The sequence below is a fragment of the Macrobrachium rosenbergii genome, unplaced genomic scaffold (genome assembly GCF_040412425.1).
Source record: "Macrobrachium rosenbergii isolate ZJJX-2024 unplaced genomic scaffold, ASM4041242v1 13917, whole genome shotgun sequence".
Taxonomy (NCBI): Eukaryota; Metazoa; Arthropoda; class Malacostraca; order Decapoda; family Palaemonidae; genus Macrobrachium; species Macrobrachium rosenbergii.
The window spans coordinates 338542-360009 of record NW_027100728.1 but is presented as its reverse complement, the minus strand read 5'-3'; the positions used below and the strand labels follow the sequence as shown (position 1 = coordinate 360009).

Here is a 21468-nt window from a genome sequence, read left to right as displayed (position 1 = left end):
GAAGGATTTTTTAGTGTAACGTCAAGGTATTTTGTGAGGGTTTGGGGCAATCCATGAACATTGTGCTGTATGGAAGGGTCTCGGAATGTAGTATCAAACCTTTTCCTCAGGTTTTCAGGTTAGTCTTGAAGCATCTTGCCTGAGGAAGGATTTTTTAGTGTAACGTCAAGGTATTTTGTGAGGCCTGGATTGTGAATATAGTATCAAACCTTTCCTCAGGTTTTCAGGTTGGTCTTGAAGCATCTGGGTTGAGGAAGGATTTAGTGTAACGTCAAGGTATTTTGTGAGGGTTTGGGGCAATCCATGAACATTGTGCTGTCTATGGAAGGGTCTCGGAATGTAGTATCAAACCTTTTCCTCAGGTTTTCAGGTTAGTCTTGAAGCATCGTGCCTGAGGAAGGATTTTTTAGTGTAACGTCAAGGTATTTTGTGAGGGTTTGGGCAATCCATGAACATTGTGCTGAATGGAAGGGTCTTCGAATGTAGTATGAAACCTTTTCTCAGGTTTTCAGGTGGGTTAGCCCTTGAAGCATCGTGTCTGAGGAAGGATTTTAGTGTAACGCTAAGGTCTTTTGTGAGGGCTTGGGGCAATCTATGAACATTGTGCTTTTGGAAGGGTCTCGAATGTATTTTTCAAACCTTTCCTCAGGTTTTCAGGTTAGTTCCTGAAGCATCGTGCCTGAGGAAGGATTTAGTGTAACGTGCAGTATTTTTGTGAGGGTTTGGGCAATCCATGAACATTGTGCTGTATGGAAGGGTCTCGGAATGTAGTATCAAACCTTTTCCTCAGGTTTTCAGGTTAGTCTTGAAGCATCGTGTTTGAGGAAGGATTTTTAGTGTAACGTCATGTATTTGTGGTTTGGGGCAATCCATGAACATTGTGCTGAAATGGAAGGGCCTTGAATGTAGTATAAACCTTTCTCTCAGGTTTTCAGTGTAGTCTTGAAGCATCGTACTGGAGAAGGATTTTTAGTGTAACGTCAAGGTATTTTAGGAGTGTTTTGGGGCAATCCATGAACATTGTGCTATCTGGAAGGGTCTCGAATGTAGCATCAAACCTTTCCTCAGGTTTTCAGTGTAGTCTTGGAAGCATCGTGCCTGGAGGAAGGATTTTTAGTAACATCAAGGTATTTGTGAGTGTTTCTAAAAATCCATGAACATTATGCTGTATGGAAGGGTCTCGGAATGTAGTATCAAACCTTTTCCTCAGGTTTTCAGGATAGCCTTGAAGTATCGTGCCTGAGGAAGGATTTTTTAGTGTAACGTCAAGGTATTTTGTGAGGGTTTGGGGCAATCCATGAACATTGTGCTATTTGGAAGGGTCTCGGAACGTAGTATCAAACCTTTTCCTCAGGTTTTCAGGTTAGTCTTGAAGCATCGTGGCTCAGAGGAAGGATTTTAGTGTAACGCCAAGGTATTTTGTGAGGGTTTAGCAATCATAACATTGTGCTATTTGAAGGGTCTCGAATGTAGTATCAACTTTTTCTCAGGTTTTCAGGTTAGTCTTGAAGCATCTTGCCTGAGGAAGGATTTTTTAGTGTAACGTCAAGGTATTTTGTGAGGGTTTGGGGCAATCCATGAAGATTGTGCTATCTGGAAGGGTCTCGGAATGTATTTTCAAACCTTTTCCTTAGGTTTTCAGGTTAGTCTTGAAGTATCGCGCCTGAGGAAGGATTTTTTAGTGTAACGTCAAGGTATTTTGTGAGGGTTTGGGGCAATCCATGAACATTGTGCTATTTGGAAGGGTCTCGGAATGGTATCAACCTTTTCTCAGGTTTTCTAGGTTAGTCTTGAAGTATCGTGCCTGAGGAAAGGATTTTATGCGTAACGTCAAGGTATTTTAGAGTGTTTGGGGCAATCCATGAACACAGTTGTATGGAAAGGTCTCGAATGTAGTATCAAACCTTTTTCCTTGTGGTTTCTCAGGGTTAGTCTTGAAGCATCGTGCCTGAGGAAGGATTTTTTAGTGTAACGTCAAGGTATTTTGTGAGGGTTTGGGGCAATCCATGAACATTGTGCTGAATGGAAGGGTCTTGGAATGTAGTATCAAACCTTTTCCTCAGGTTTTCAGGTTAGTCTTGAAGCATCGTGCCTGAGGAAGGATTTTTTAGTGTAACGTCAAGGTATTTTGTGAGGGTTTGGGGCAATCCATGAACATTGTGCTGTATGGAAGGGTCTCGGAATGTAGTATCAAACCTTTTCCTCAGGTTTTCAGTGTAGTCTTGAAGCATCGTGCCATAGGAAGGATTTTTTAGTGTAACGTGAAGGTATTTTGTGAGGGTTTGGGGCAATCCATGAACATTATGCTGTATGGAAGTTTCTCGGAATGTAGTATCAAACCTTTTCGTCAGGTTTTCAGGTTAGTCTTGAAGCATCGTGCCTTAGGAAGGATTTTTTAGTGTAACGTCAAGGTATTTTGTGAGGGTTTGGGGCAATCCATGAACATTGTGCTATTTGGAAGGGTTTCGGAATGTATTTTTAAACCTTTCCTCAGGTTTTCAGGTTAGTCTTGAAGCTATCGTGCCTGAGGAAAGATTTTAGTGTAACTCAAGGTATTTTGTGAGGGCTTAGGTAACTATGAACATTGTGCTATTTGGAAGGGTCTCTGAATGTAGTATCAAACCTTTTCCTCAGGTTTTCAGGTTAGTCTTGAAGCATCGTGCCTGAGGAAGGATTTTTTAGTGTAACGTCAAGGTATTTTGTGAGGGTTTGAGGCAATCCATGAACATTGTGCTGTATGGAAGGGTCTCGGAATGTAGTATCAAACCTTTTCCTCAGGTTTTCAGGTTAGTCTTGAAGCATCGTGCCTGAGGAAGGATTTTTTAGTGTAACGTGAAGGTATTTTGTGAGGGTTTGGGGCAATCCATGAACATTGTGCTGAATGGAAGGGTCTTGGAATGTAGTATCAAACCTTTTCCTCAGGTTTTCAGGTTAGTCTTGAAGCATCGTGCCTGAGGCATGATTTTTTAGTGTAACGCTACGTATTTTTGTGAGTGTTTGGGGTAATCCATGAACATTGTGCTATCTGGAAGGGTCTCGGAATGTAGTATCAAACCTTTTCCTCAGGTTTTCAGTGTAGTCTTGAAGCATCGTGCCTGAGGAAGGATTTTTTAGTGTAACATCAAGGTATTTTGTGAGTGTTTGGGGCAATCCATGAACATTGTGCTGTATGGAAGGGTCTCGGAATGTAGTATCAAACCTTTTCCTCAGGTTTTCAGGATAGCCTTGGCTATCGTGTGCCTGAGGAAGGATTTTTAGTGTAACGCCAAGGTATTTTGTGAGGGTTTGGGGCAATCCAAGAACATTGTGCTGTATGGAAGGGTCTCGGAATGTAGTATCAAACCTTTTCCTCAGGTTTTCAGGTTAGTCTTGAAGCATCGTGCTTGAGGAAGGATTTTTTAGTGTAACGTCAAGGTATTTTGTGAGTGTTTGGGGTAATCCATGAACATTGTGCTGTATGGAAGGGTCTCGGAATGTAGTATCAAACCTTTTCCTCAGGTTTTCAGGTTAGTCTTGAAGCATCGTGCCTGAGGAAGGATTTTTTAGTGTAACGTCAAGGTATTTTGTGAGGGTTTGGGCAATCCATGAACATTGTGCTATCTGGAAGGGTCTTGAATGTAGTATCAAACCTTTTCTCAGGTTTTGTAAGAATTGAAGCATTGTGTTCGAGGAAGGATTTTTTAGTGTAACGTAAAGGTATTTTGTGAGGGTTTGGGGCAATCCATGAACATTGTGCTATCTGGAAGGGTCTCGGAATGTAGTATCAAACCATTTCCTCAGGTTTTCAGGTTAGTCTTGAAGCATCGTGCCCGAGGAAGGATTTTTTAGTGTAACATCAAGGTATTTTTTGAGGGGTTGGGGCAATCCATGAACATTGTGCTATCTGGAAGGGTCTTGGAATGTAGTATCAAACCTTTTCCTCATGTTTTCAGGTTAGTGTTGAAGCATCGTGCCTGAGGAAGGATTTTTTAGTGTAACGTAAAGGTATTTTGTGAGGGTTTGGGGCAATCCATGAACATTGTGCTATTTGGAAGGGTCTCAGATTGTAGCATCAAACCTTTTCCTCAGGTTTTCTAGTATTGAAGCATCGTGCCTGAGGAAGGATTTTTTAGTGTAACGTCAAGGTATTTTGTGAGGGTTTGGGGCAATCCATGAACATTGTGCTATTTGGAAGGGTCTCGGAATGTAGTATCAAACCTTTTCCTCAGGTTTTCAGGTTAGTGTTGAAGTATCGTGCCTGAGGAAGGATTTTTTAGTGTAACGTGAAGGTATTTTGTGAGGGTTTGGGGCAATCCATGAACATTATGCTATTTGGAAGGGTCTCAGAATGTAGTATCAAACCTTTTCCTCAGGTTTTCAGGTTAGTCTTGAAGCATCTTGCCTGAGTAATGATTTTTTAGTGTAACGTCTAGGTATTTTGTGAGGGTTTGGGGCAATCCATGAACATTGTGCTATCTGGAAGGGTCTCGGAATGTAGTATCAAACCTTTTCCTCAGGTTTTCAGGTTAGTCTTGAAGCATTGTGCCTGAGGAAGGATTTTTTTGTGTAACGTCAAGGTATTTTGTGAGGGTTTGGGGCAATCCATGAACATTGTGCTGTATGGAAGGGTCTTGGAATGTAGTATCAAACCTTTTCCTCAGGTTTTCAGGTTAGTCTTGAAGCATCGTGCCTGATGAATTAGGATTTTTTAGTGTAACGTCAAGGTATTTTGTGAGGGTTTGGGGCAATCCATGAACATTGTGTTATCTGGAAGGGTCTCGGAATGTAGTATTAAACCTTTTCCTCAGGTATTCAGGTTAGTCTTGAAGCATCGTGCCTGAGGAAGGATTTTTTAGTGTAACGTCCAGGTATTTTGTGAGGGTTTGGGGCAATCCATGAACATTGTGCTGTATGGAAGGGTCTCTGAATGTAGTATCAAACTTTTTCCTCAGGTTTTCAGGTTAGTCTTGAAGTATCGTGCCTGAGGAAGGATTTTTTAGTGTAACGTCAAGGTATTTTGTGAGGGTTTGGGGCAATCCATGAACATTGTGCTATTTGGAAGGGTCTCGGAATGTATTTTCAAACCTTTTCCTCAGGTTTTCAGGTTAGTCTTGAAGTATCGTGCCTGAGGAAGGATTTTTTAGTGTAACGTCAAGGTATTTTGTGATGGTTTAGGGCAATCCATGAACATTATGCTATTTGGAAGGGTCTCGGAATGTAGTATCAAACCTTTTCCTCAGGTTTTCAGTTTAGTCTTGAAGCATCGTGCCTGAGGAAGGATTTTTTAGTGTAACGTCAAGGTATTTTGTGAGGGTTTGGTGCAATCCATGAACATTGTGCTATTTGGAAGGGTCTCAGAATGTAGTATCAAACCTTTTCCTCAGGTTTTCGTGTTAGTCTTGAAGCATCGTGCCTGAGGAAGGATTTTTTAGTGTAACGTCAAGGTATTTTGTGAGGGTTTGGGGCAATCCATGAACATTGTGCTATTTGAAGTATCTCAGGAATGTAGTGCATCAAACCTTTCTCAGGTTTTCAGGTTAGTCTTGAAGCATCGTGCTCATGAACGATTTTTTAGTAACGTCAAGGTATTTTGTGAGGGTTTGGGGCAATCCATGAACATTAAAGTTATCTGGAAGGGTCTCGAATGTAGTATCAAACCTTTTCCTCAGGTTTTCAGGTTAGTCTTGAAGCATCGTGCCTGAGGAAGGATTTTTTTAGTGTAATGCCAAGGTATTTTGTGAGGGTTTGGGGTAATCCATGAACATTGTGCTATCTGGAAGGGTCTTGGAATGTAGTATCAAACCTTTTCCTCAGGTTTTCAGGTTAGTCTTGAAGCATTGTGCCTGAGGAAGGATTTTTTAGTGTAATGTCAAGGTATTTTGTGAGGGTTTGGGGCAATCCATGAACATTGTAAGCATTCTGGAAGGGTCTGAATGTAGCATCAAACCTTTCCTCAGGTTTTCAGTGTAGTCTTGAAGCATCGTAGCTTGTGGAAGGATTTTTTAGTGTAACGTCAAGGTATTTTGTGAGGGTTTGGGGGCAACTAAGAACATTGTGCTATCTGGAAGGGTCTCGAATGTAGTATCAAACCTTTTCCTCAGGTTTTCAGGTTAGTCTTGAAGCATCGTGCCTGAGGAAGGATTTTTTAGTGTAACGTCAAGGTATTTTGTGAGGGTTTGGGGCAATCCATGAACATTGTGCTGTATGTAAGGGTCTCGGAATGTAGTATCAAACCTTTTCCTCAGGTTTTCAGGTTAGTCTTGAAGCATCGTGCCTGAGGAAGGATTTTAGTGTAGTGTCAAGGCATTTTTGTGAGGGTTTGGGGCAATCCAGAACATTGTGTATCTGAAGGGTCTCGAATGTAGTATCAAACCTTTCTCAGGTTTTCAGTGTAGTCTTGAAGCATCGTGCCTGAGGAAGGATTTCAGTGTAACGTCAAGGTATTTTGTGAGGGTTTGGGGCAATCCATGAACATTGTGCTATCTGGAAGGGTCTCGAATGTAGTATCAAACCTTTTCCTCAGGTTTTCAGGTTAGTCTTGAAGCATCGTGCCTGAGGAAGGATTTTTTAGTGTAATGTCAAGGTATTTTGTGAGGGTTTGGGGCAATCCATGAACATTGTGCTATCTGGAAGGGTCTCAGAATGTAGTATCAAACCTTTTCCTCAGGTTTTCAGTGTAGTCTTGAAGCATCGTGCCTGAGGAAGGATTTTTTAGTGTAACGTCAAGGTATTTTGTGAGTGTTTGGGGCAATCCATGAACATTGTGCTGTATGGAAGGGTCTCGGAATGTAGTATCAAACCTTTTCCTCAGGTTTTCAGGTTAGTCTTGAAGCATCGTGTTTGAGGAAGGATTTTTTAGTGTAACGTCAAGGTATTTTGTGAGGGTTTGGGGCAATGCATGAACATTGTGCTATCTGGAAGGGTCTCGGAATGTAGTATCAAACCTTTTCCTCAGGTTTTCAGTGTAGTCTTGAAGCATCGTGCCTGAGGAAGGATTTTTTAGTGTAACGTCAAGGTATTTTGTGAGGGTTTTGGGCAATCCATGAACATTGTGCTGTATGGAAGCGGTCTCGGAATGTAGTATCAAACCTTTTCCTCAGGTTTTCAGGTTAGTCTTGAAGTATCGTGCCTGAGGAAGGATTTTTTAGTGTAACGTCAAGGTATTTTGTGAGGGTTTGGGGCAATCCATGAACATTGTTCTGGATGCTGGTCTCGGAATGTAGTATCAAACCTTTTCCTCAGGTTTTCAGGTTAGTCTTGAAGCATCTTGCCTGAGGAAGGATTTTTTAGTGTAACGTCAAGGTATTTTGTGAGGGTTTTGGGCAATCCATGAACATTGTGCTATCTGGAAGGGTCTCGGAATGTAGTATCAACCCTTTTCCTCAGGTTTTCAGGTTAGTCTTGAAGCATCGTGCCTGAGGAAGGATTTTTTAGTGTAATGTCTAGGTATTTTGTGAGGGTTTGGGGCAATCCATGAACATTGTGCTATCTGGAAGGGTCTCGGAATGTAGTATCAAACCTTTTCGTCAGGTTTTCAGGTTAGTCTTGAAGCATTGTGCCTGAGGAAGGATTTTTTTGTGTAACGTCAAGGTATTTTGTGAGGGTTTGGGGCAATCCATGAACATTGTGCTATCTGGAAGGGTCTCGGAATGTAGTATCAAACCTTTTCCTCAGGTTTTCAGGTTAGTTCGAAGAAGGCCTGATGAATTATTTTTTAGTAATAAGGTATTTTGTGAGGGTTTGGGGCAATCCATGAACATTGTGCTATCTGGAAGGGTCTTAACGTAGTATCAAACCTTTCCTCAGGTATTCAGGTTAGTCTTGAAGCATCGTGCCTGGAGTGAAGGATTTTTTAGTGTAACGTCAAGGTATTTTGTGAGGGTTTGGGGCAATCCATGAACATTGTGCTATCTGAAGGGTCTTGAATGTAGTATCAAAACCTTTTCTCAGGTTTTCAGGTTAGTCTGAAGCATTGTGCCTGAGGAAGGATTTTAGTGTAATGTCATGTATTTCTTGAGGGTTTGGGGCAATCCATGAACATTGTGCTATCTGGAAGGGTCTCGGAATGTAGTATCAAACCTTTTCCTCAGGTTTTCAGTGTAGTCTTGAAGCATCGTGCCTGTGGAAGGATTTTTTAGTGTAACGTCAAGGTATTTTGTGAGGGTTTGGGGCAATCCATGAACATTGTGCTATCTGGAAGGGTCTCGGAATGTAGTATCAAACCTTTTCCTCAGGTATTCAGGTTAGTCTTGAAGCATCGTGCCTGAGGAAGGATTTTTTAGTGTAACGTTAAGGTATTTTGTGAGGGTTTGGGGCAATCCATGAACATTGTGCTGTATGGAAGGGTCTCGGAATGTAGTATCAAACCTTTTTCTCAGGTTTTCAGGTTAGTCTTGAAGCATCGTGCCTGAGGAAGGATTTTTTAGTGTAGTGTCAAGGTATTTTGTGAGGGTTTGGGGCAATCCATGAACATTGTGCTATCTGAAGGGTCTCGAATGTAGTATCAAACCTTTTCCTCAGGTTTTCAGTGTAGTCTTGAAGCATCGTGCCTGGAGGAAGGATTTTTAGTGTAACGCCAAGGTATTTTTGTGAGGGTTTGGGGCAATCCATGAACATTGTGCTATCTGAAGGGTCTCGAATGTAGTATCAAACCTTTTCCTCAGGTTTTCAGGTTAGTCTTGAAGCATCGTGCCTGAGGAAGGATTTTTTAGTGTAACGTCAAGGTATTTTGTGAGGGTTTGGGGGCAATCCATGAACATTGTGCTATCTGGAAGGGTCTCGGAATGTAGTATCAAACCTTTTCCTCAGGTTTTCAGGTTAGTCTTGAAGCATCGTGCCTGAGGAAGGATTTTTTAGTGTAACGTCAAGGTATTTTGTGAGTGTTTAAAATCCATGAACATTGTGCTGTGCGAAGGGTTCAGAATGTGCATCAAACCTTTTCCTCAGGTTTTCAGGTTAGTCTTGAAGCATCGTTTGGAGGAAGGATTTTTTAGTGTAACGTCAAGGTATTTTGTGAGGGTTTGGGGCAATGCATGAACATTGTGCTATCTGGAAGGGTCTCGGAATGTAGTATCAAACCTTTTCCTCAGATTTTCAGTGTAGTCTTGAAGCATCGTGCCTGAGGAAGGATTTTTTAGTGTAACGTCAAGGTATTTTGTGAGGGTTTGGGGCAATCCATGAACATTGTGCTGTATGGAAGGGTCTCGGAATGTAGTATCAAACCTTTTCCTCAGGTTTTCAGTGTAGTCTTGAAGCATCGTGCCTGAGGAAGGATTTTTTAGTGTAACGTCAAGGTATTTTGTGAGGGTTTGGGGCAATCCATGAACATTGTTCTGTATGGAAGGGTCTCGGAATGTAGTATCAAACCTTTTCCTCAGGTTTTCAGGTTAGTCTTGAAGCATCTTGCCTGAGGAAGGATTTTTTAGTGTAACGTCAAGGTATTTTGTGAGGGTTTTGGGCAATCCATGAACATTGTGCTATCTGGAAGGGTCTCGGAATGTAGTATCAAACCTTTTCCTCAGGTTTTCAGGTTAGTCTTGAAGCATCGTGCCTGAGGAAGGATTTTTTAGTGTAACGTCAAGGTATTTTGTGAGGGTTTAGGGCAATCCATGAACATTGTGCCATTTGGAAGGGTCTCGGAATGTAGTATCAAACCTTTTCCTCAGGTTTTCAGGTTAGTCTTGAAGTATCGTGCCTGAGGAAGGATTTTTTAGTGTAACGTCAAGGTATTTTGTGAGGGTTTGGTGCAATCCATGAACATTATGCTATTTGGAAGGGTCTCAGAATGTAGTATCAAACCTTTTCCTCAGGTTTTCAGGTTAGTCTTGAAGCATCGTGCCCGAGGAAGGATTTTTTAGTGTAATGTCTAGGTATTTTGTGAGGGTTTGGGGCAATCCATGAACATTGTGCTATCTGGAAGGGTCTCGGAATGTAGTATCAAACCTTTTCCTCAGGTTTTCAGGTTAGTCTTGAAGCATTGTGCCTGAGGAAGGATTTTTTTGTGTAACGTCAAGGTATTTTGTGAGGGTTTGGGGCAATCCATGAACATTGTGCTGTATGGAAGGGTCTTGGAATGTAGTATCAAACCTTTTCCTCAGGTTTTCAGGTTAGTCTTGAAGCATCGTGCCTGATGAATTATTTTTTAGTGTAACGTCAAGGTATTTTGTGAGGGTTTGGGGCAATCCATGAACATTGTGCTGTATGGAAGGGTCTCGGAATGTAGTATCAAACCTTTTCCTCAGGTATTCAGGTTAGTCTTGAAGCATCGTGCTTGAGGAAGGATTTTTTAGTGTAACGTCCAGGTATTTTGTGAGGGTTTGGGGCAATCCATGAACATTGTGCTGTATGGAAGGGTCTCTGAATGTAGTATCAAACCTTTTCCTCAGGTTTTCAGGTTAGTCTTGAAGTATCGTGCCTGAGGAAGGATTTTTTAGTGTAACGTGAAGGTATTTTGTGAGGGTTTGGGGCAATCCATGAACATTGTGCTATTTGGAAGGGTCTCGGAATGTAGTATCAAACCTTTTCCTCAGGTTTTCAGGTTAGTCTTAAAGCATCGTGTCTGAGGAAGGATTTTTAGTGTAACGCCAAGGTATTTTGTGATGGTTTTCTAGGGCAATCCATGAACATTGTGCTGAAAATGGAAGGGTCTCGGAATGTAGTATCAAACCTTTTCCTCAGGTTTTCAGGTTAGTCTTGAAGCATCGTGCCTGAGGAATGATTTTTTAGTGTAACGTCAAGGTATTTTGTTAGGGTTTGGGGCAATCCATGAACATTGTGCTATTTGGAAGGGTCTCAGAATGTAGTATCAAACCGTTTCCTCAGGTTTTCAGGTTAGTCTTGAAGCATCGTGCCTGAGGAATGAATTTTTAGTGTAACGTCAAGGTATTTTGTGAGGGTTTGGGGCAATCCATGAACATTGTGCTATCTGGAAGGGTCTCGGAATGTAGTATCAAACCTTTTCCTCAGGTTTTCAGGTTAGTCTTGAAGCATCGTGCCTGAGGAAGGATTTTTTAGTGTAACGTCAAGGTATTTTGTGAGGGTTTGGGGCAACCCATGAACATTGTGCTATCTGGAAGGGTCTCGGAATGTAGTATCAAACCTTTTCCTCAGGTTTTCAGGTTAGTCTTGAAGCATCGTGCCTGAGGAAGGATTTTTTAGTGTAACGTCAAGGTATTTTTGTAGAGGGTCAGCAATCCATGAACATTGTTCTGTATGGAAGGGTCTCGAATGTAGTAGACAAACCTTTCCTCAGGTTTTCAGGTTAGTCTTGAAGAATGTGCCTGAGGAAGGATTTTTAGTGTAATTTGAAGGTATTTCAGAGGGTTTGGGGCAATCCATGAACATTGTGCTATCTGGAAGGGTCTCGGAATGTAGTATCAAACCTTTTCCTCAGGTTTTCAGTGTAGTCTTGAAGCATCGTGCCTGAGGAAGGATTTTTTAGTGTAACGTCAAGGTATTTTGTGAGTGTTTGGGGCAATCCATGAACATTGTGCTGTATGGAAGGGTCTCGGAATGTAGTATCAAACCTTTTCCTCAGGTTTTCAGGTTAGTCTTGAAGCATCGTGCCTGAGGAAGGATTTTTTAGTGTAATGTCAAGGTATTTTGTGAGGGTTTGGGGCAATCCATGAACATTGTGCTATCGGAAGGGTCTCGGAATGTAGTATCAAACCTTTTCCTCAGGTTTTCAGTGTAGTCTTGAAGCATCGTGCCTGAGGAAGGATTTTTTAGTGTAACGTCAAGGTATTTTATGAGGGTTTGGGGCAATCCATGAACATTGTGCTGTATGGAAGGGTCTCGGAATGTAGTATCAAACCTTTTCCTCAGGTTTTCAGGTTAGTCTTGAAGCATCGTGCCTGAGGAAGGATTTTTTAGTGTAACGTCAAGGTATTTTGTGAGTGTTTGGGGCAATCCATGAACATTGCAGTTGTATGGAAGGACCCTGAATGTAGTATCAAACTCCTTTCTCAGGTTTTCAGGTTAAGTTCCTGAAGCATCTTGCCTGAGGAAGGATTTTTAGTAACGTCAGTGTATTTTGTGAGTGTTTGGGGCAATCCATGAACATTGTGCTATCTGGAAGGGTCTCGGAATGTAGTATCAAACCTTTCTCAGATTTTCAGGTTAGTCTTGAAGCATCGTATTCGGAGGAAGTATTTTTTAGTGTAAGGTCAAGGTCTTTTGTGAGGGTTTGGGGCAACCCATGAACATTGTGCTATCTGAAGGGTCATTGAATGTAGTATCAAACCTTTTCTCAGGTTTTCAGGTTAGTCTTGAAGCATCGTGCCTGAGGAAGGATTTTAGTGTAACGTCATGTATTTTGTGAGGGTTTGGGGCAATCCATGAACATTGTGCTATCTGAAGGGTCTCGAATGTAGTGTATCGTAAACCTTTTCCTCAGGTTTTCAGGTTAGTTCTGCAGCATCGTGCCTGAGGAAGGATTTTTAGTGTAACGCCAAGGTATTTTGCAGAGGGTTTAAAGTAATCCATGAACATTGTGCTATCTGGAAGGGTCTCGAATGTAGTGTCAAACCTTTTCCTCAGGTTTTCAGTGTAGTCTTGAAGCATCGTGTTGCCTGAGGAAGGATTTTTTAGGTAACATCAAGGTATTTTGTGAGGGTTTGGGGCAATCCATGAACATTGTGCTATCTGGAAGGGTCTCGAATGTAGTATCAAACCTTTCCTCAGGTTTTTCAGTGTAGTCTTGAAGCATCGTACAGAGGAAGGATTTTTTAGTGTAACATCAAGCTATTTTGTGAGGGTTTGGGGCAATCCATGAACATTGTGCTATATGGAAGGGTCTTGGAATGTAGTATCAAACCTTTTCCTCAGGTTTTCAGGTTAGTCTTGAAGCATTGTGCCTGAGGAAGGATTTTTTAGTGTAACGTCAAGGTATTTTGTGAGGGTTTGGGGCAATCCATGAACATTGTGCTATCTGGAAGGGTTTCGGAATGTAGTATCAAACCTTTTCCTCAGGTTTTCAGGTGTAGTCTTGAAGCATCGTGTCTGTTTAAGGATTTTTTAGTGTAACATGAAGGTATTTTTTGAGGGTTTGGGGCAATCCATGAACATTGTGCTATTTGGAAGGGTCTCGGAATGTAGTATCAAACCTTTTCCTCAGGTTTTCAGGTTAGTCTTGAAGCATCGTGCCTGAGGAAGGATTTTTTAGTGTAATGTAAAGGTATTTTGTGAGGGTTTGGTGCAATCCATGAACATTGTGCTATCTGGAAGGGTCTCGGAATGTAGTATCAAACCTTTTCCTCAGGTTTTCAGCGTAGTTTTGAAGCATCGTGCCTGATTAAGGATTTTTTAGTGTAACGTCAAGGTATTTTGTGAGGGTTTGGGGCAATCCATGAACATTGTGCTATTTGGAAGGGTCTCGGAATGTAGTATCAAACCTTTTCCTCAGGTTTTCAGTGTAGTCTTGAAGCATCGTGCCTGAGGAAGGATTTTTTAGTGTAACGTCAAGGTATTTTGTGAGGGTTTGGGGCAATCCATGAACATTGTGCTATCTGGAAAGGTCTCAGAATGTAGTATCAAACCTTTTCCTCAGGTTTTCAGTGTAGTCTTGAAGCATTGTGCCCGAGGAAGGATTTTTTATTGTAACGTAAAGGTATTTTGTGAGGATTTGGGGGAATCCATGAACATTGTGCTATCTGGAAGGGTCTCTGAATGTAGTATTAAACCTTTTCCTCAGGTTTTCAGTGTAGTCTTGAAGCATCGTGCCTGAGGAAGGATTTTTTAGTGTAACGTCAAGGTATTTTGTGAGGGTTTGGGGCAATCCATGAACATTGTGCTATCTGAAGGGTCTCGAATGTAGTATCAAACCTTTTCCTCAGGTTTTCAGGTTGGGGTCTTGAAGCATCGTGGCCTGAGGAAGGATTTTAGTGTAATAATGTCAAGGGAATTAGTTGCATATGAAATAGCATTTATCGTTTTGTTAGTTCTTTCCCAATATTCCTACTCTTTCAAAATCTCCATCAAATTTCTCTGTATACCTTGTCTCTCCTTTAAATTTCTCAGCTTGTATGTGCCATAAATTTACTAATAAGTTGCATGTGAAACAGCATATCTCCATCAAATTTGCTAGCTTCTTTCCTCATCAAAATTTGCTGCAACTCTTCCAACATTCTTGCTCTTCAGTCTCCATCATCTATAGCCTAGTCTTCTCCTTAGCCAGTTGTATGTCCAGGCCTCTGTTAAGCTGCATATGAAGCATACTCATCAATTCTTGCTGCTGCTTTCTCCTCAGCATTCTACCTTCAAACACCATCACTTCTCAGATACCTGTCTTCCTTTGGCTTAGCTTAGCAACCAGTGGGGCCTCTCTTCTAACAAGTTGCATATGAAAACTGTTTAAGCAGGACACAAATATTCTACTTCTCTCTCTCTCTCTCCTCTCTCTCTCTCTCCTCTCTCTCTCTCTCTCTCTCTCTCCTCTCTCTCTCTCTCTCTCTCTCTCTCTCTCTCTCTCTCTCTTTTACACAGCTCCTTTTGCTCATTTATTGAAACCGTTTAAGCAGGACACTAATATTCATTTATAGACAATTAGTTGTTCCTTTGATTGAACATGAATCTTCCATTCACTGAGTGCTTGATTCTTGTTTTTTCATATGAAAATTAGTCTCTCTCTCTGAACTCTCTCTCTCTCTCTCTCTCTCTCTCTCTCTCTCTCTCTCTCTCTCTCCCTCTTTCTCTCTCTCTTTATTGAACTTCCAGTATTAGGACAGAAGTATATAGAGATGCTTTTTCTTGTTGATTCCCATTGATATATGAATTTGTATATTTATTTTATTTGAAGGTCAGCCTTTCTCTCTCTCCTATTGAAATGTTGTAATAATGGTTTTTATTTTCAGTGTAATGACACTTTAGTAGTTGTCCTTATTGAAATTGTTGTAGTAATGTTATTTAATCTATATTTACAGATTGATCCTGATGTTGCAAACTCAGAGAGAGAGAGAGAGAAAAAGAGGAACCCAGGTGATATCAAGAGAACGAGGAGAGGCAAGAGGATCGCCGGTAACCTTCAAAACCTAAATAAGATGCCGGTAATCCAGGGCAGTTAAAAAAAAACCTTTTCTGGACGCCTCAACTTATACACTCAAATTTAATCAAATTTTAGAATTTTTAATTTTTTTTTTTTTTTTTTTTTTTTTTTTTTTTTTTTTTTTTTTTTTTTTTTTTGGGAATTTTAACTGGAGGTGGTGGGGGACTGGACCTGGCTGGGCAGGATCTGGCACTGGACCTGGCTGGGGTTGAGGGGAATGTGGTTTGGGGTCTGGAATGGGCCCTCTAAATTTGACATTGTAATGCTACTCTTATGTAAGGTTCTTTTTGAATGTTCTTTTGTAATGCTACCCTTATGTAAGGTTCTTTTTGTAATGCTACTTTTAAGTTTTTTTTTTTTGTAATGCTACCCTTATGTAAGGTTCTTTTTTTGTAATGCTACCCTTATGTAAGGTTCTTTTTTTGTAATGCTACCCTTATGTAAGGTTCTTTTTTTGTAATGCTACTCTTATTTGTAAATGATATTTTTTTGTAATGCTACTCTTATTGTAAAGGTTCTTGTTTGTAATGCTACTCTTATTGTAAAGGTTCTTGTTTGTAATGCTACTCTTATTGTAAAGGTTCTTTTTTGTAATGCTACTCTTATTGTAAAGGTTCTTGTTTGTAATGCTACTCTTATTGTAAAGGTTCTTTTTGTAATGCTACTCTTATTGTAAAGGTTCTTTTTTAAATAAACTGTCAAGTATTCATAATTATTTAATTATCCTGATGAATTGAATGGTGAAATTCCTGATAATTATCAACTGAATGGTAATTCAATGAGGTACTGAATGACAAGCAAACTGCATTTGAGTGTTTTATTTAACCAAAGGTCACACAGACATCACAGATCATATACAGAGAATACTGGCTGCCCAAGACAGCACCAGCAGAGAGACATGTTACTCCTGTGACAGCTCACTAGAGACTGATGGGGGCTCCTTGAGTTCACCTTCTATATATACCCTGGATGGACAGTTGCCATGAGTTGCCTGTTAGGATATCTCCAATGAATTTTTGGAGATAGTGCAAATTTTGAGGTGGAAGTGGGCCAAGAAGGCAGGTGGTGCAGTGGGTAGGAGAGGTTGGAAGGTCCTTATGAACTCCTCCACAACTGGCCAGGGATGAGATCCCCAGCCTCAATACCTCCTGGAAAGAGAGAGAGACATTAATACTTTCTGCTGAGTAATAGTACTTCCATATACACTAGCTACTGGCTATTACTGCTTGCTAATGCTACACTAGAAGAGAATGCTGGATGAACTAAAGGCAACTAGTAATTCTGCTTACTAATGCTGTGAATACTAGCTGAACTGAAAGCTGCTACTGATACTGGTTACTGCTTAGTAATGCTACACTTGTAGATGAGTTACTAGGTAAGGCAAGTTACTGTTTGCTGGTCAGTCATGCTATGCTAATGAACTGTACAAGATAGTGAAGACAAATGAAGCTATTTCATATGCAACTTATTGGGAAATTTACTGGACATACAAGCTGAGAAATTTAAAGGAGAGACAAGGTATACAGAGAAATTTGATGGAGATTTTGAAAGGTTTACTGGACATACAAGCTGAGAGGAATGTTGGGAAAGAAGCAGCAAAATTTGATGGAGATATGCTATTTCATATGCAACTTATTGGGAAATTTACTGGACATACAAGCTGAGAAATTTAAAGGAGAGACAAGGTATACAGAGAAATTTGATGGAGATTTTTGAAAGGTAGGAATGTTGGGAAAGAAGCAGCAAAATTTGATGGGAAAGAAGCAGCAAAATTTGATGGAGATATGCTATTTCATATGCAACTTATTGGGAAATTTACTGGACATACAAGCTGAGAAATTTAAAGGAGAGACAAGGTATACAGAAATTTGAAATTTTTGATGGTAGATTTTTGAAAGGTAGGAAAATGTTGGGAAAAGAAGCAGCAAAATTTGATGGAGATATGCTATTTCATATGCAACTTATTGGGAAATTTACTGGACATACAAGCTGAGAAAATTTAAAGGAGAGACAAGGTATACAGAGAAATTTGATGGAGATTTTTGAAAGGTAGGAATGTTGGGAAAGAAGCAGCAAAATTTGATGGGAAAGAAGCAGCAAAATTTGATGGAGATATGCTATTTCATATGCAACTTATTGGGAAATTTACTGGACATACAAGCTGAGAAATTTAAAGGAGAGACAAGGTATACAGAGAAATTTGATGGAGATTTTTGAAAGGTAGGAATGTTGGGAAAGAAGCAGTAAAATTTGATGTGAAAGAAGCAGCAAAATTTGATGGAGATATGCTATTTCATATGGAACTTATTGGGAAATTTACTGGACATACAAGCTGAGAAATTTAAAGGAGAGACAAGGTATACAGAGAAATTTGATAGAGATTTTTGAAAGGTGGGAATGTTGGGAAAGAAGCAGCAAAAATTTGATGGAAATGTTGGGAAAAAGCAAAAAATTTGATGGAGATATGCTATTTCATATGCAACTTATTGGGAAATTTACTGGACATACAAGCTGAGAAATTTAAAGGAGAGACAAGGTATACAGAGAAATTTGATGGAGATTTTTGAAAGGTAGGAATGTTGGGAAAGAAGCAGCAAAATTTGATGGGAAAGAAGCAGCAAAATTTGATGGAGATATGCTATTTCATATGCAACTTATTGGGAAATTTACTGGACATACAAGCTGAGAAATTTAAAGGAGAGACAAGGTATACAGAGAAATTTGATGGAGATTTTTGAAAGGTAGGAATGTTGGGAAAGAAGCAGCAAAATTTGATGGAAATATGCTATTTCATATGAAACTTATTGAGAAATTTACTGGACATACAAGCTGAGAAATTTAAAGGAGAGACAAGGTATACAGAGAAATTTGATGGAGATTTTTGAAAGGTAGGAATGTTGGGAAAGAAGCAGCAAAATTTGATGGGAAAGAAGCAGCAAAATTTGATGGAGATATGCTATTTCATATGCAACTTATTGGGAAATTTACTGGACATACAAGCTGAGAAATTTAAAGGAGAGACAAGGTATACAGAGAAATTTGATGGAGATTTTTGAAAGGTAGGAATGTTGGGAAAGAAGCAGCAAAGGAGCAAAATTTGATGGAGATATGCTATTTCATATGCAACTTATTGGGAAATTTACTGGACATACAAGCTGAGAAATTTAAAGGAGAGACAAGGTATACAGAGAAATTTGATGGAGATTTTTGAAAGGTAGGAATGTTGGGAAAGAAGCAGCAAAATTTGATGGAGATATGATATTTCATATGCAACTTATTGGGAAATTTACTGGACATACAAGCTGAGAAATTTAAAGGAGAGACAAGGTATACAGAGAAATTTGATGGAGATTTTTGAAAGGTAGGAATGTTGGGAAAAGAAGCAGCAAAATTTGATGGAGATATGCTGATGGATTGCTATTTCATATGCAACTTATTGGAAATTTACTGGACATACAAGCTGAAATTTAAAGGAGAGACAAGGTATACAGAGAAATTTGATGGAGATTTTTGAAAGGTAGGAATGTTGGGAAAAAGCAGCAAAATTTGATGGAGATATGGAGATATTTTTCATATGCAACTTATTGGGAAATTTACTGGACATACAAGCTGAGAAATTTAAAGGAGAGACAAGGTATACAGAGAAATTTGATGGAGATTTTTGAAAGGTAGGAATGTTGGGAAAGAAGCAGCAAAATTTGATGGAAAGAAAGAAGCAGCAGCAAAATTTGATGGAGATATGCTATTTCATATGCAACTTATTGGGAAATTTACTGGACATACAAGCTGAGAAATTTAAAGGAGAGACAAGGTATACAGAGAAATTTGATGGAGATTTTTGAAAGGTAGGAATGTTGGGAAAGAAGGTAGCAAAATTTGATGGGAAAATTTGATGGAGATATGCTATTTCATATGCAACTTATTGGGAAATTTACTGGACATACAAGCTGAGAAATTTAAAGGAGAGACAAGGTATACAGAGAAATTTGATGGAGATTTTTGAAAGGTAGGAATGTTGGGAAAGAAGCAGCAAAATTTGATGGGAAAGAAGCAGCAAAATTTGATGGAGATATGCTATTTCATATGCAACTTATTGGGAAATTTACTGGACATACAAGCTGAGAAATTTAAAGGAGAGACAAGGTATACAGAGAAATTTGATGGAGATTTTTGAAAGGTAGGAATGTTGGGAAAGAAGCAGCAAAATTTGATGGGAAAGAAGCAGCAAAATTTGATGGAGATATGCTATTTCATATGCAACTTATTGGGAAATTTACTGGACATACAAGCTGAGAAATTTAAAGGAGAGACAAGGTATACAGAGAAATTTGATGGAGATTTTTGAAAGGTAGGAATGTTGGGAAAGAAGCAGCAAAATTTGATGGGAAAGAAGCAGCAAAATTTGATGGAGATATGCTATTTCATATGCAACTTATTGGGAAATTTACTGGACATACAAGCTGAGAAATTTAAAGGAGAGACAAGGTATACAGAGAAAAGATAGTTTTTGAATGGTAGGAATGTTGGGAAAGAAGCAGCAAAATTTGATGGGAAAGAAGCAGCAAAATTTGATGGAGATATCCTATTTCATATGCAACTTATTGGGAAATTTACAGGACATACAAGCTGAGAAATTTAAAGGAGAGACAAGGTATACAGAGAAATTTGATGGAGATTTTGAAAGTAGGAATGTTGGGAAAGAAGCAAAAATTGATGGAAAGAAGCAGCAAAATTTGATGGAGATATGCTATTTCATATGCAACATATTGGGAAATTTACTGGACATACAAGCTGAGAAATTTAAAGGAGAGACAAGGTATACAGAGAAATTTGATGGAGATTTTTGAAAGGTAGGAATGTTGGGAAAGAAGCAAAATTTGATGGGAAAGAAGCAAAAATTTGATGGAGATATGCTATTTCATATGCAACTTATTGGGAAATTTACTGGACATACAAGCTGAGAAATTTAAAGGAGAGACAAGGTATACAGAGAAATTTGATGGAGATTTTTGAAAGGTAGGAATGTTGGGAAAGAAGCAGCAAAATTTGATGGGAAAGAAGATTTGATGGAGATATGCTATTTCATATGCAAACTTATTGGGAAATTTACTGGACATACAAGCTGAGAAATTTAAAGGAGAGACAAGGTATACAGAGAAATTTGATGGAGATTTTTGAAAGGTAGGAATGTTGGGAAAGAAGCAGCAAAATTTGATGGGAAAGAAGGAGCAAAATTTGATGGAGATATGCTATTTCATATGCAACTTATTGGGAAATTTACTGGACATACAAGCTTTAAAGAAATTTAAAGGAGAGAGAAATTTGATGGAGATTTTGAAAGGTAGGAATAAAGAGAAAAAATTGATGGAGATTTTTTTCAATGCAACTAGGAAAGTTGAGAAAAAAGGAAGCAAAAATTTGATGGAAAGAAATGTTGGGAAAGAAGCAAAAATTTGATGGAGATATGCTATTTCATATGCAACTTATTGGGAAATTTACTGGACATACAAGCTGAGAAATTTAAAGGAGAGACAAGGTATACAGAGAAATTTGATGGAGATTTTTGAAAGGTAGGAATGTTGGGAAAGAAGCAGCAAAATTTGATGGGAAAGAAGCAGCAAAATTTGATGGAGATATGCTATTTCATATGCAACTTATTGGGAAATTTACTGGACATACAAGCTGAGAAATTTAAAGGAGAGACAAGGTATACAGAGAAATTTGATGGAGATTTTTGAAAGGTAGGAATGTTGGGAAAGAAGCAGCAAAATTTGATGGAGAAATGCTATGCAAATATTTGATGGAAATATGCTATTTCATATGAAACTTATTGGGAAATTTACTGGACATACAAGCTGAGAAATTTAAAGGAGAGACAAGGTATATGGAGAGAAATTTGATGGAGATTTTTGAAAGGTAGGAATGTTGGGAAAAGAAGCAGCAAAATTTGATGAAAGGTAAAAAAAGAAGCAGCAAAATTTGATGGAGATATGCTATTTCATATGCAACTTATTGGGAAATTTACTGGACATACAAGCTGAGAAATTTAAAGGAGAGACAAGGTATACAGAGAAATTTGATGGAGATTTTTGAAAGGTAGGAATGTTGGGAAAGAAGCAGCAAAATTTGATGGGAAAGAAGCAGCAAAATTTGATGGAGATATGCTATTTCATATGCAACTTATTGGGAAATTTACTGGACATACAAGCTGAGAAATTTAAAGGAGAGACAAGGTATACAGAGAAATTTGATGGAGATTTTTGAAAGGTAGGAATGTTGGGAAAGAAGCAGCAAAATTTGATGGAAAGATATTTGATGGAGATATTATTTCATATGCAACTTATTGGGAAATTTACTGGACATACAAGCTGATAAATTTAAAGGAGAGACAAGGTATACAGAGAAATTTGATGGAGATTTTTGAAAGGTAGGAATGTTGGGAAAGAAGC

At 39.2% G+C, this 21468-nt stretch overlaps 2 long non-coding RNA genes across 8 annotated transcripts in view; one reads left to right on the top strand and one right to left on the bottom strand.

Moving 5' to 3' along the window:
* Positions 1-15609, top strand: part of LOC136838088 (uncharacterized) — a 174848-nt gene extending 159239 nt beyond the window's left edge. For all 7 annotated transcript variants that reach the window (XR_010852853.1, XR_010852857.1, XR_010852855.1 and 4 more), the window contains one exon: positions 15401-15609. This is a non-coding gene — a long non-coding RNA (uncharacterized lncRNA). The remainder of the gene's footprint in view (positions 1-15400) is intronic.
* A 115-nt stretch (positions 15610-15724) lies between these two features.
* The window catches only part of LOC136838089 (uncharacterized), a 131000-nt gene continuing 125256 nt past the window's right edge, over positions 15725-21468 (bottom strand). Inside the window, exon 2 of the long non-coding RNA XR_010852858.1 lies at positions 15725-16167. This is a non-coding gene — a long non-coding RNA (uncharacterized lncRNA). The remainder of the gene's footprint in view (positions 16168-21468) is intronic.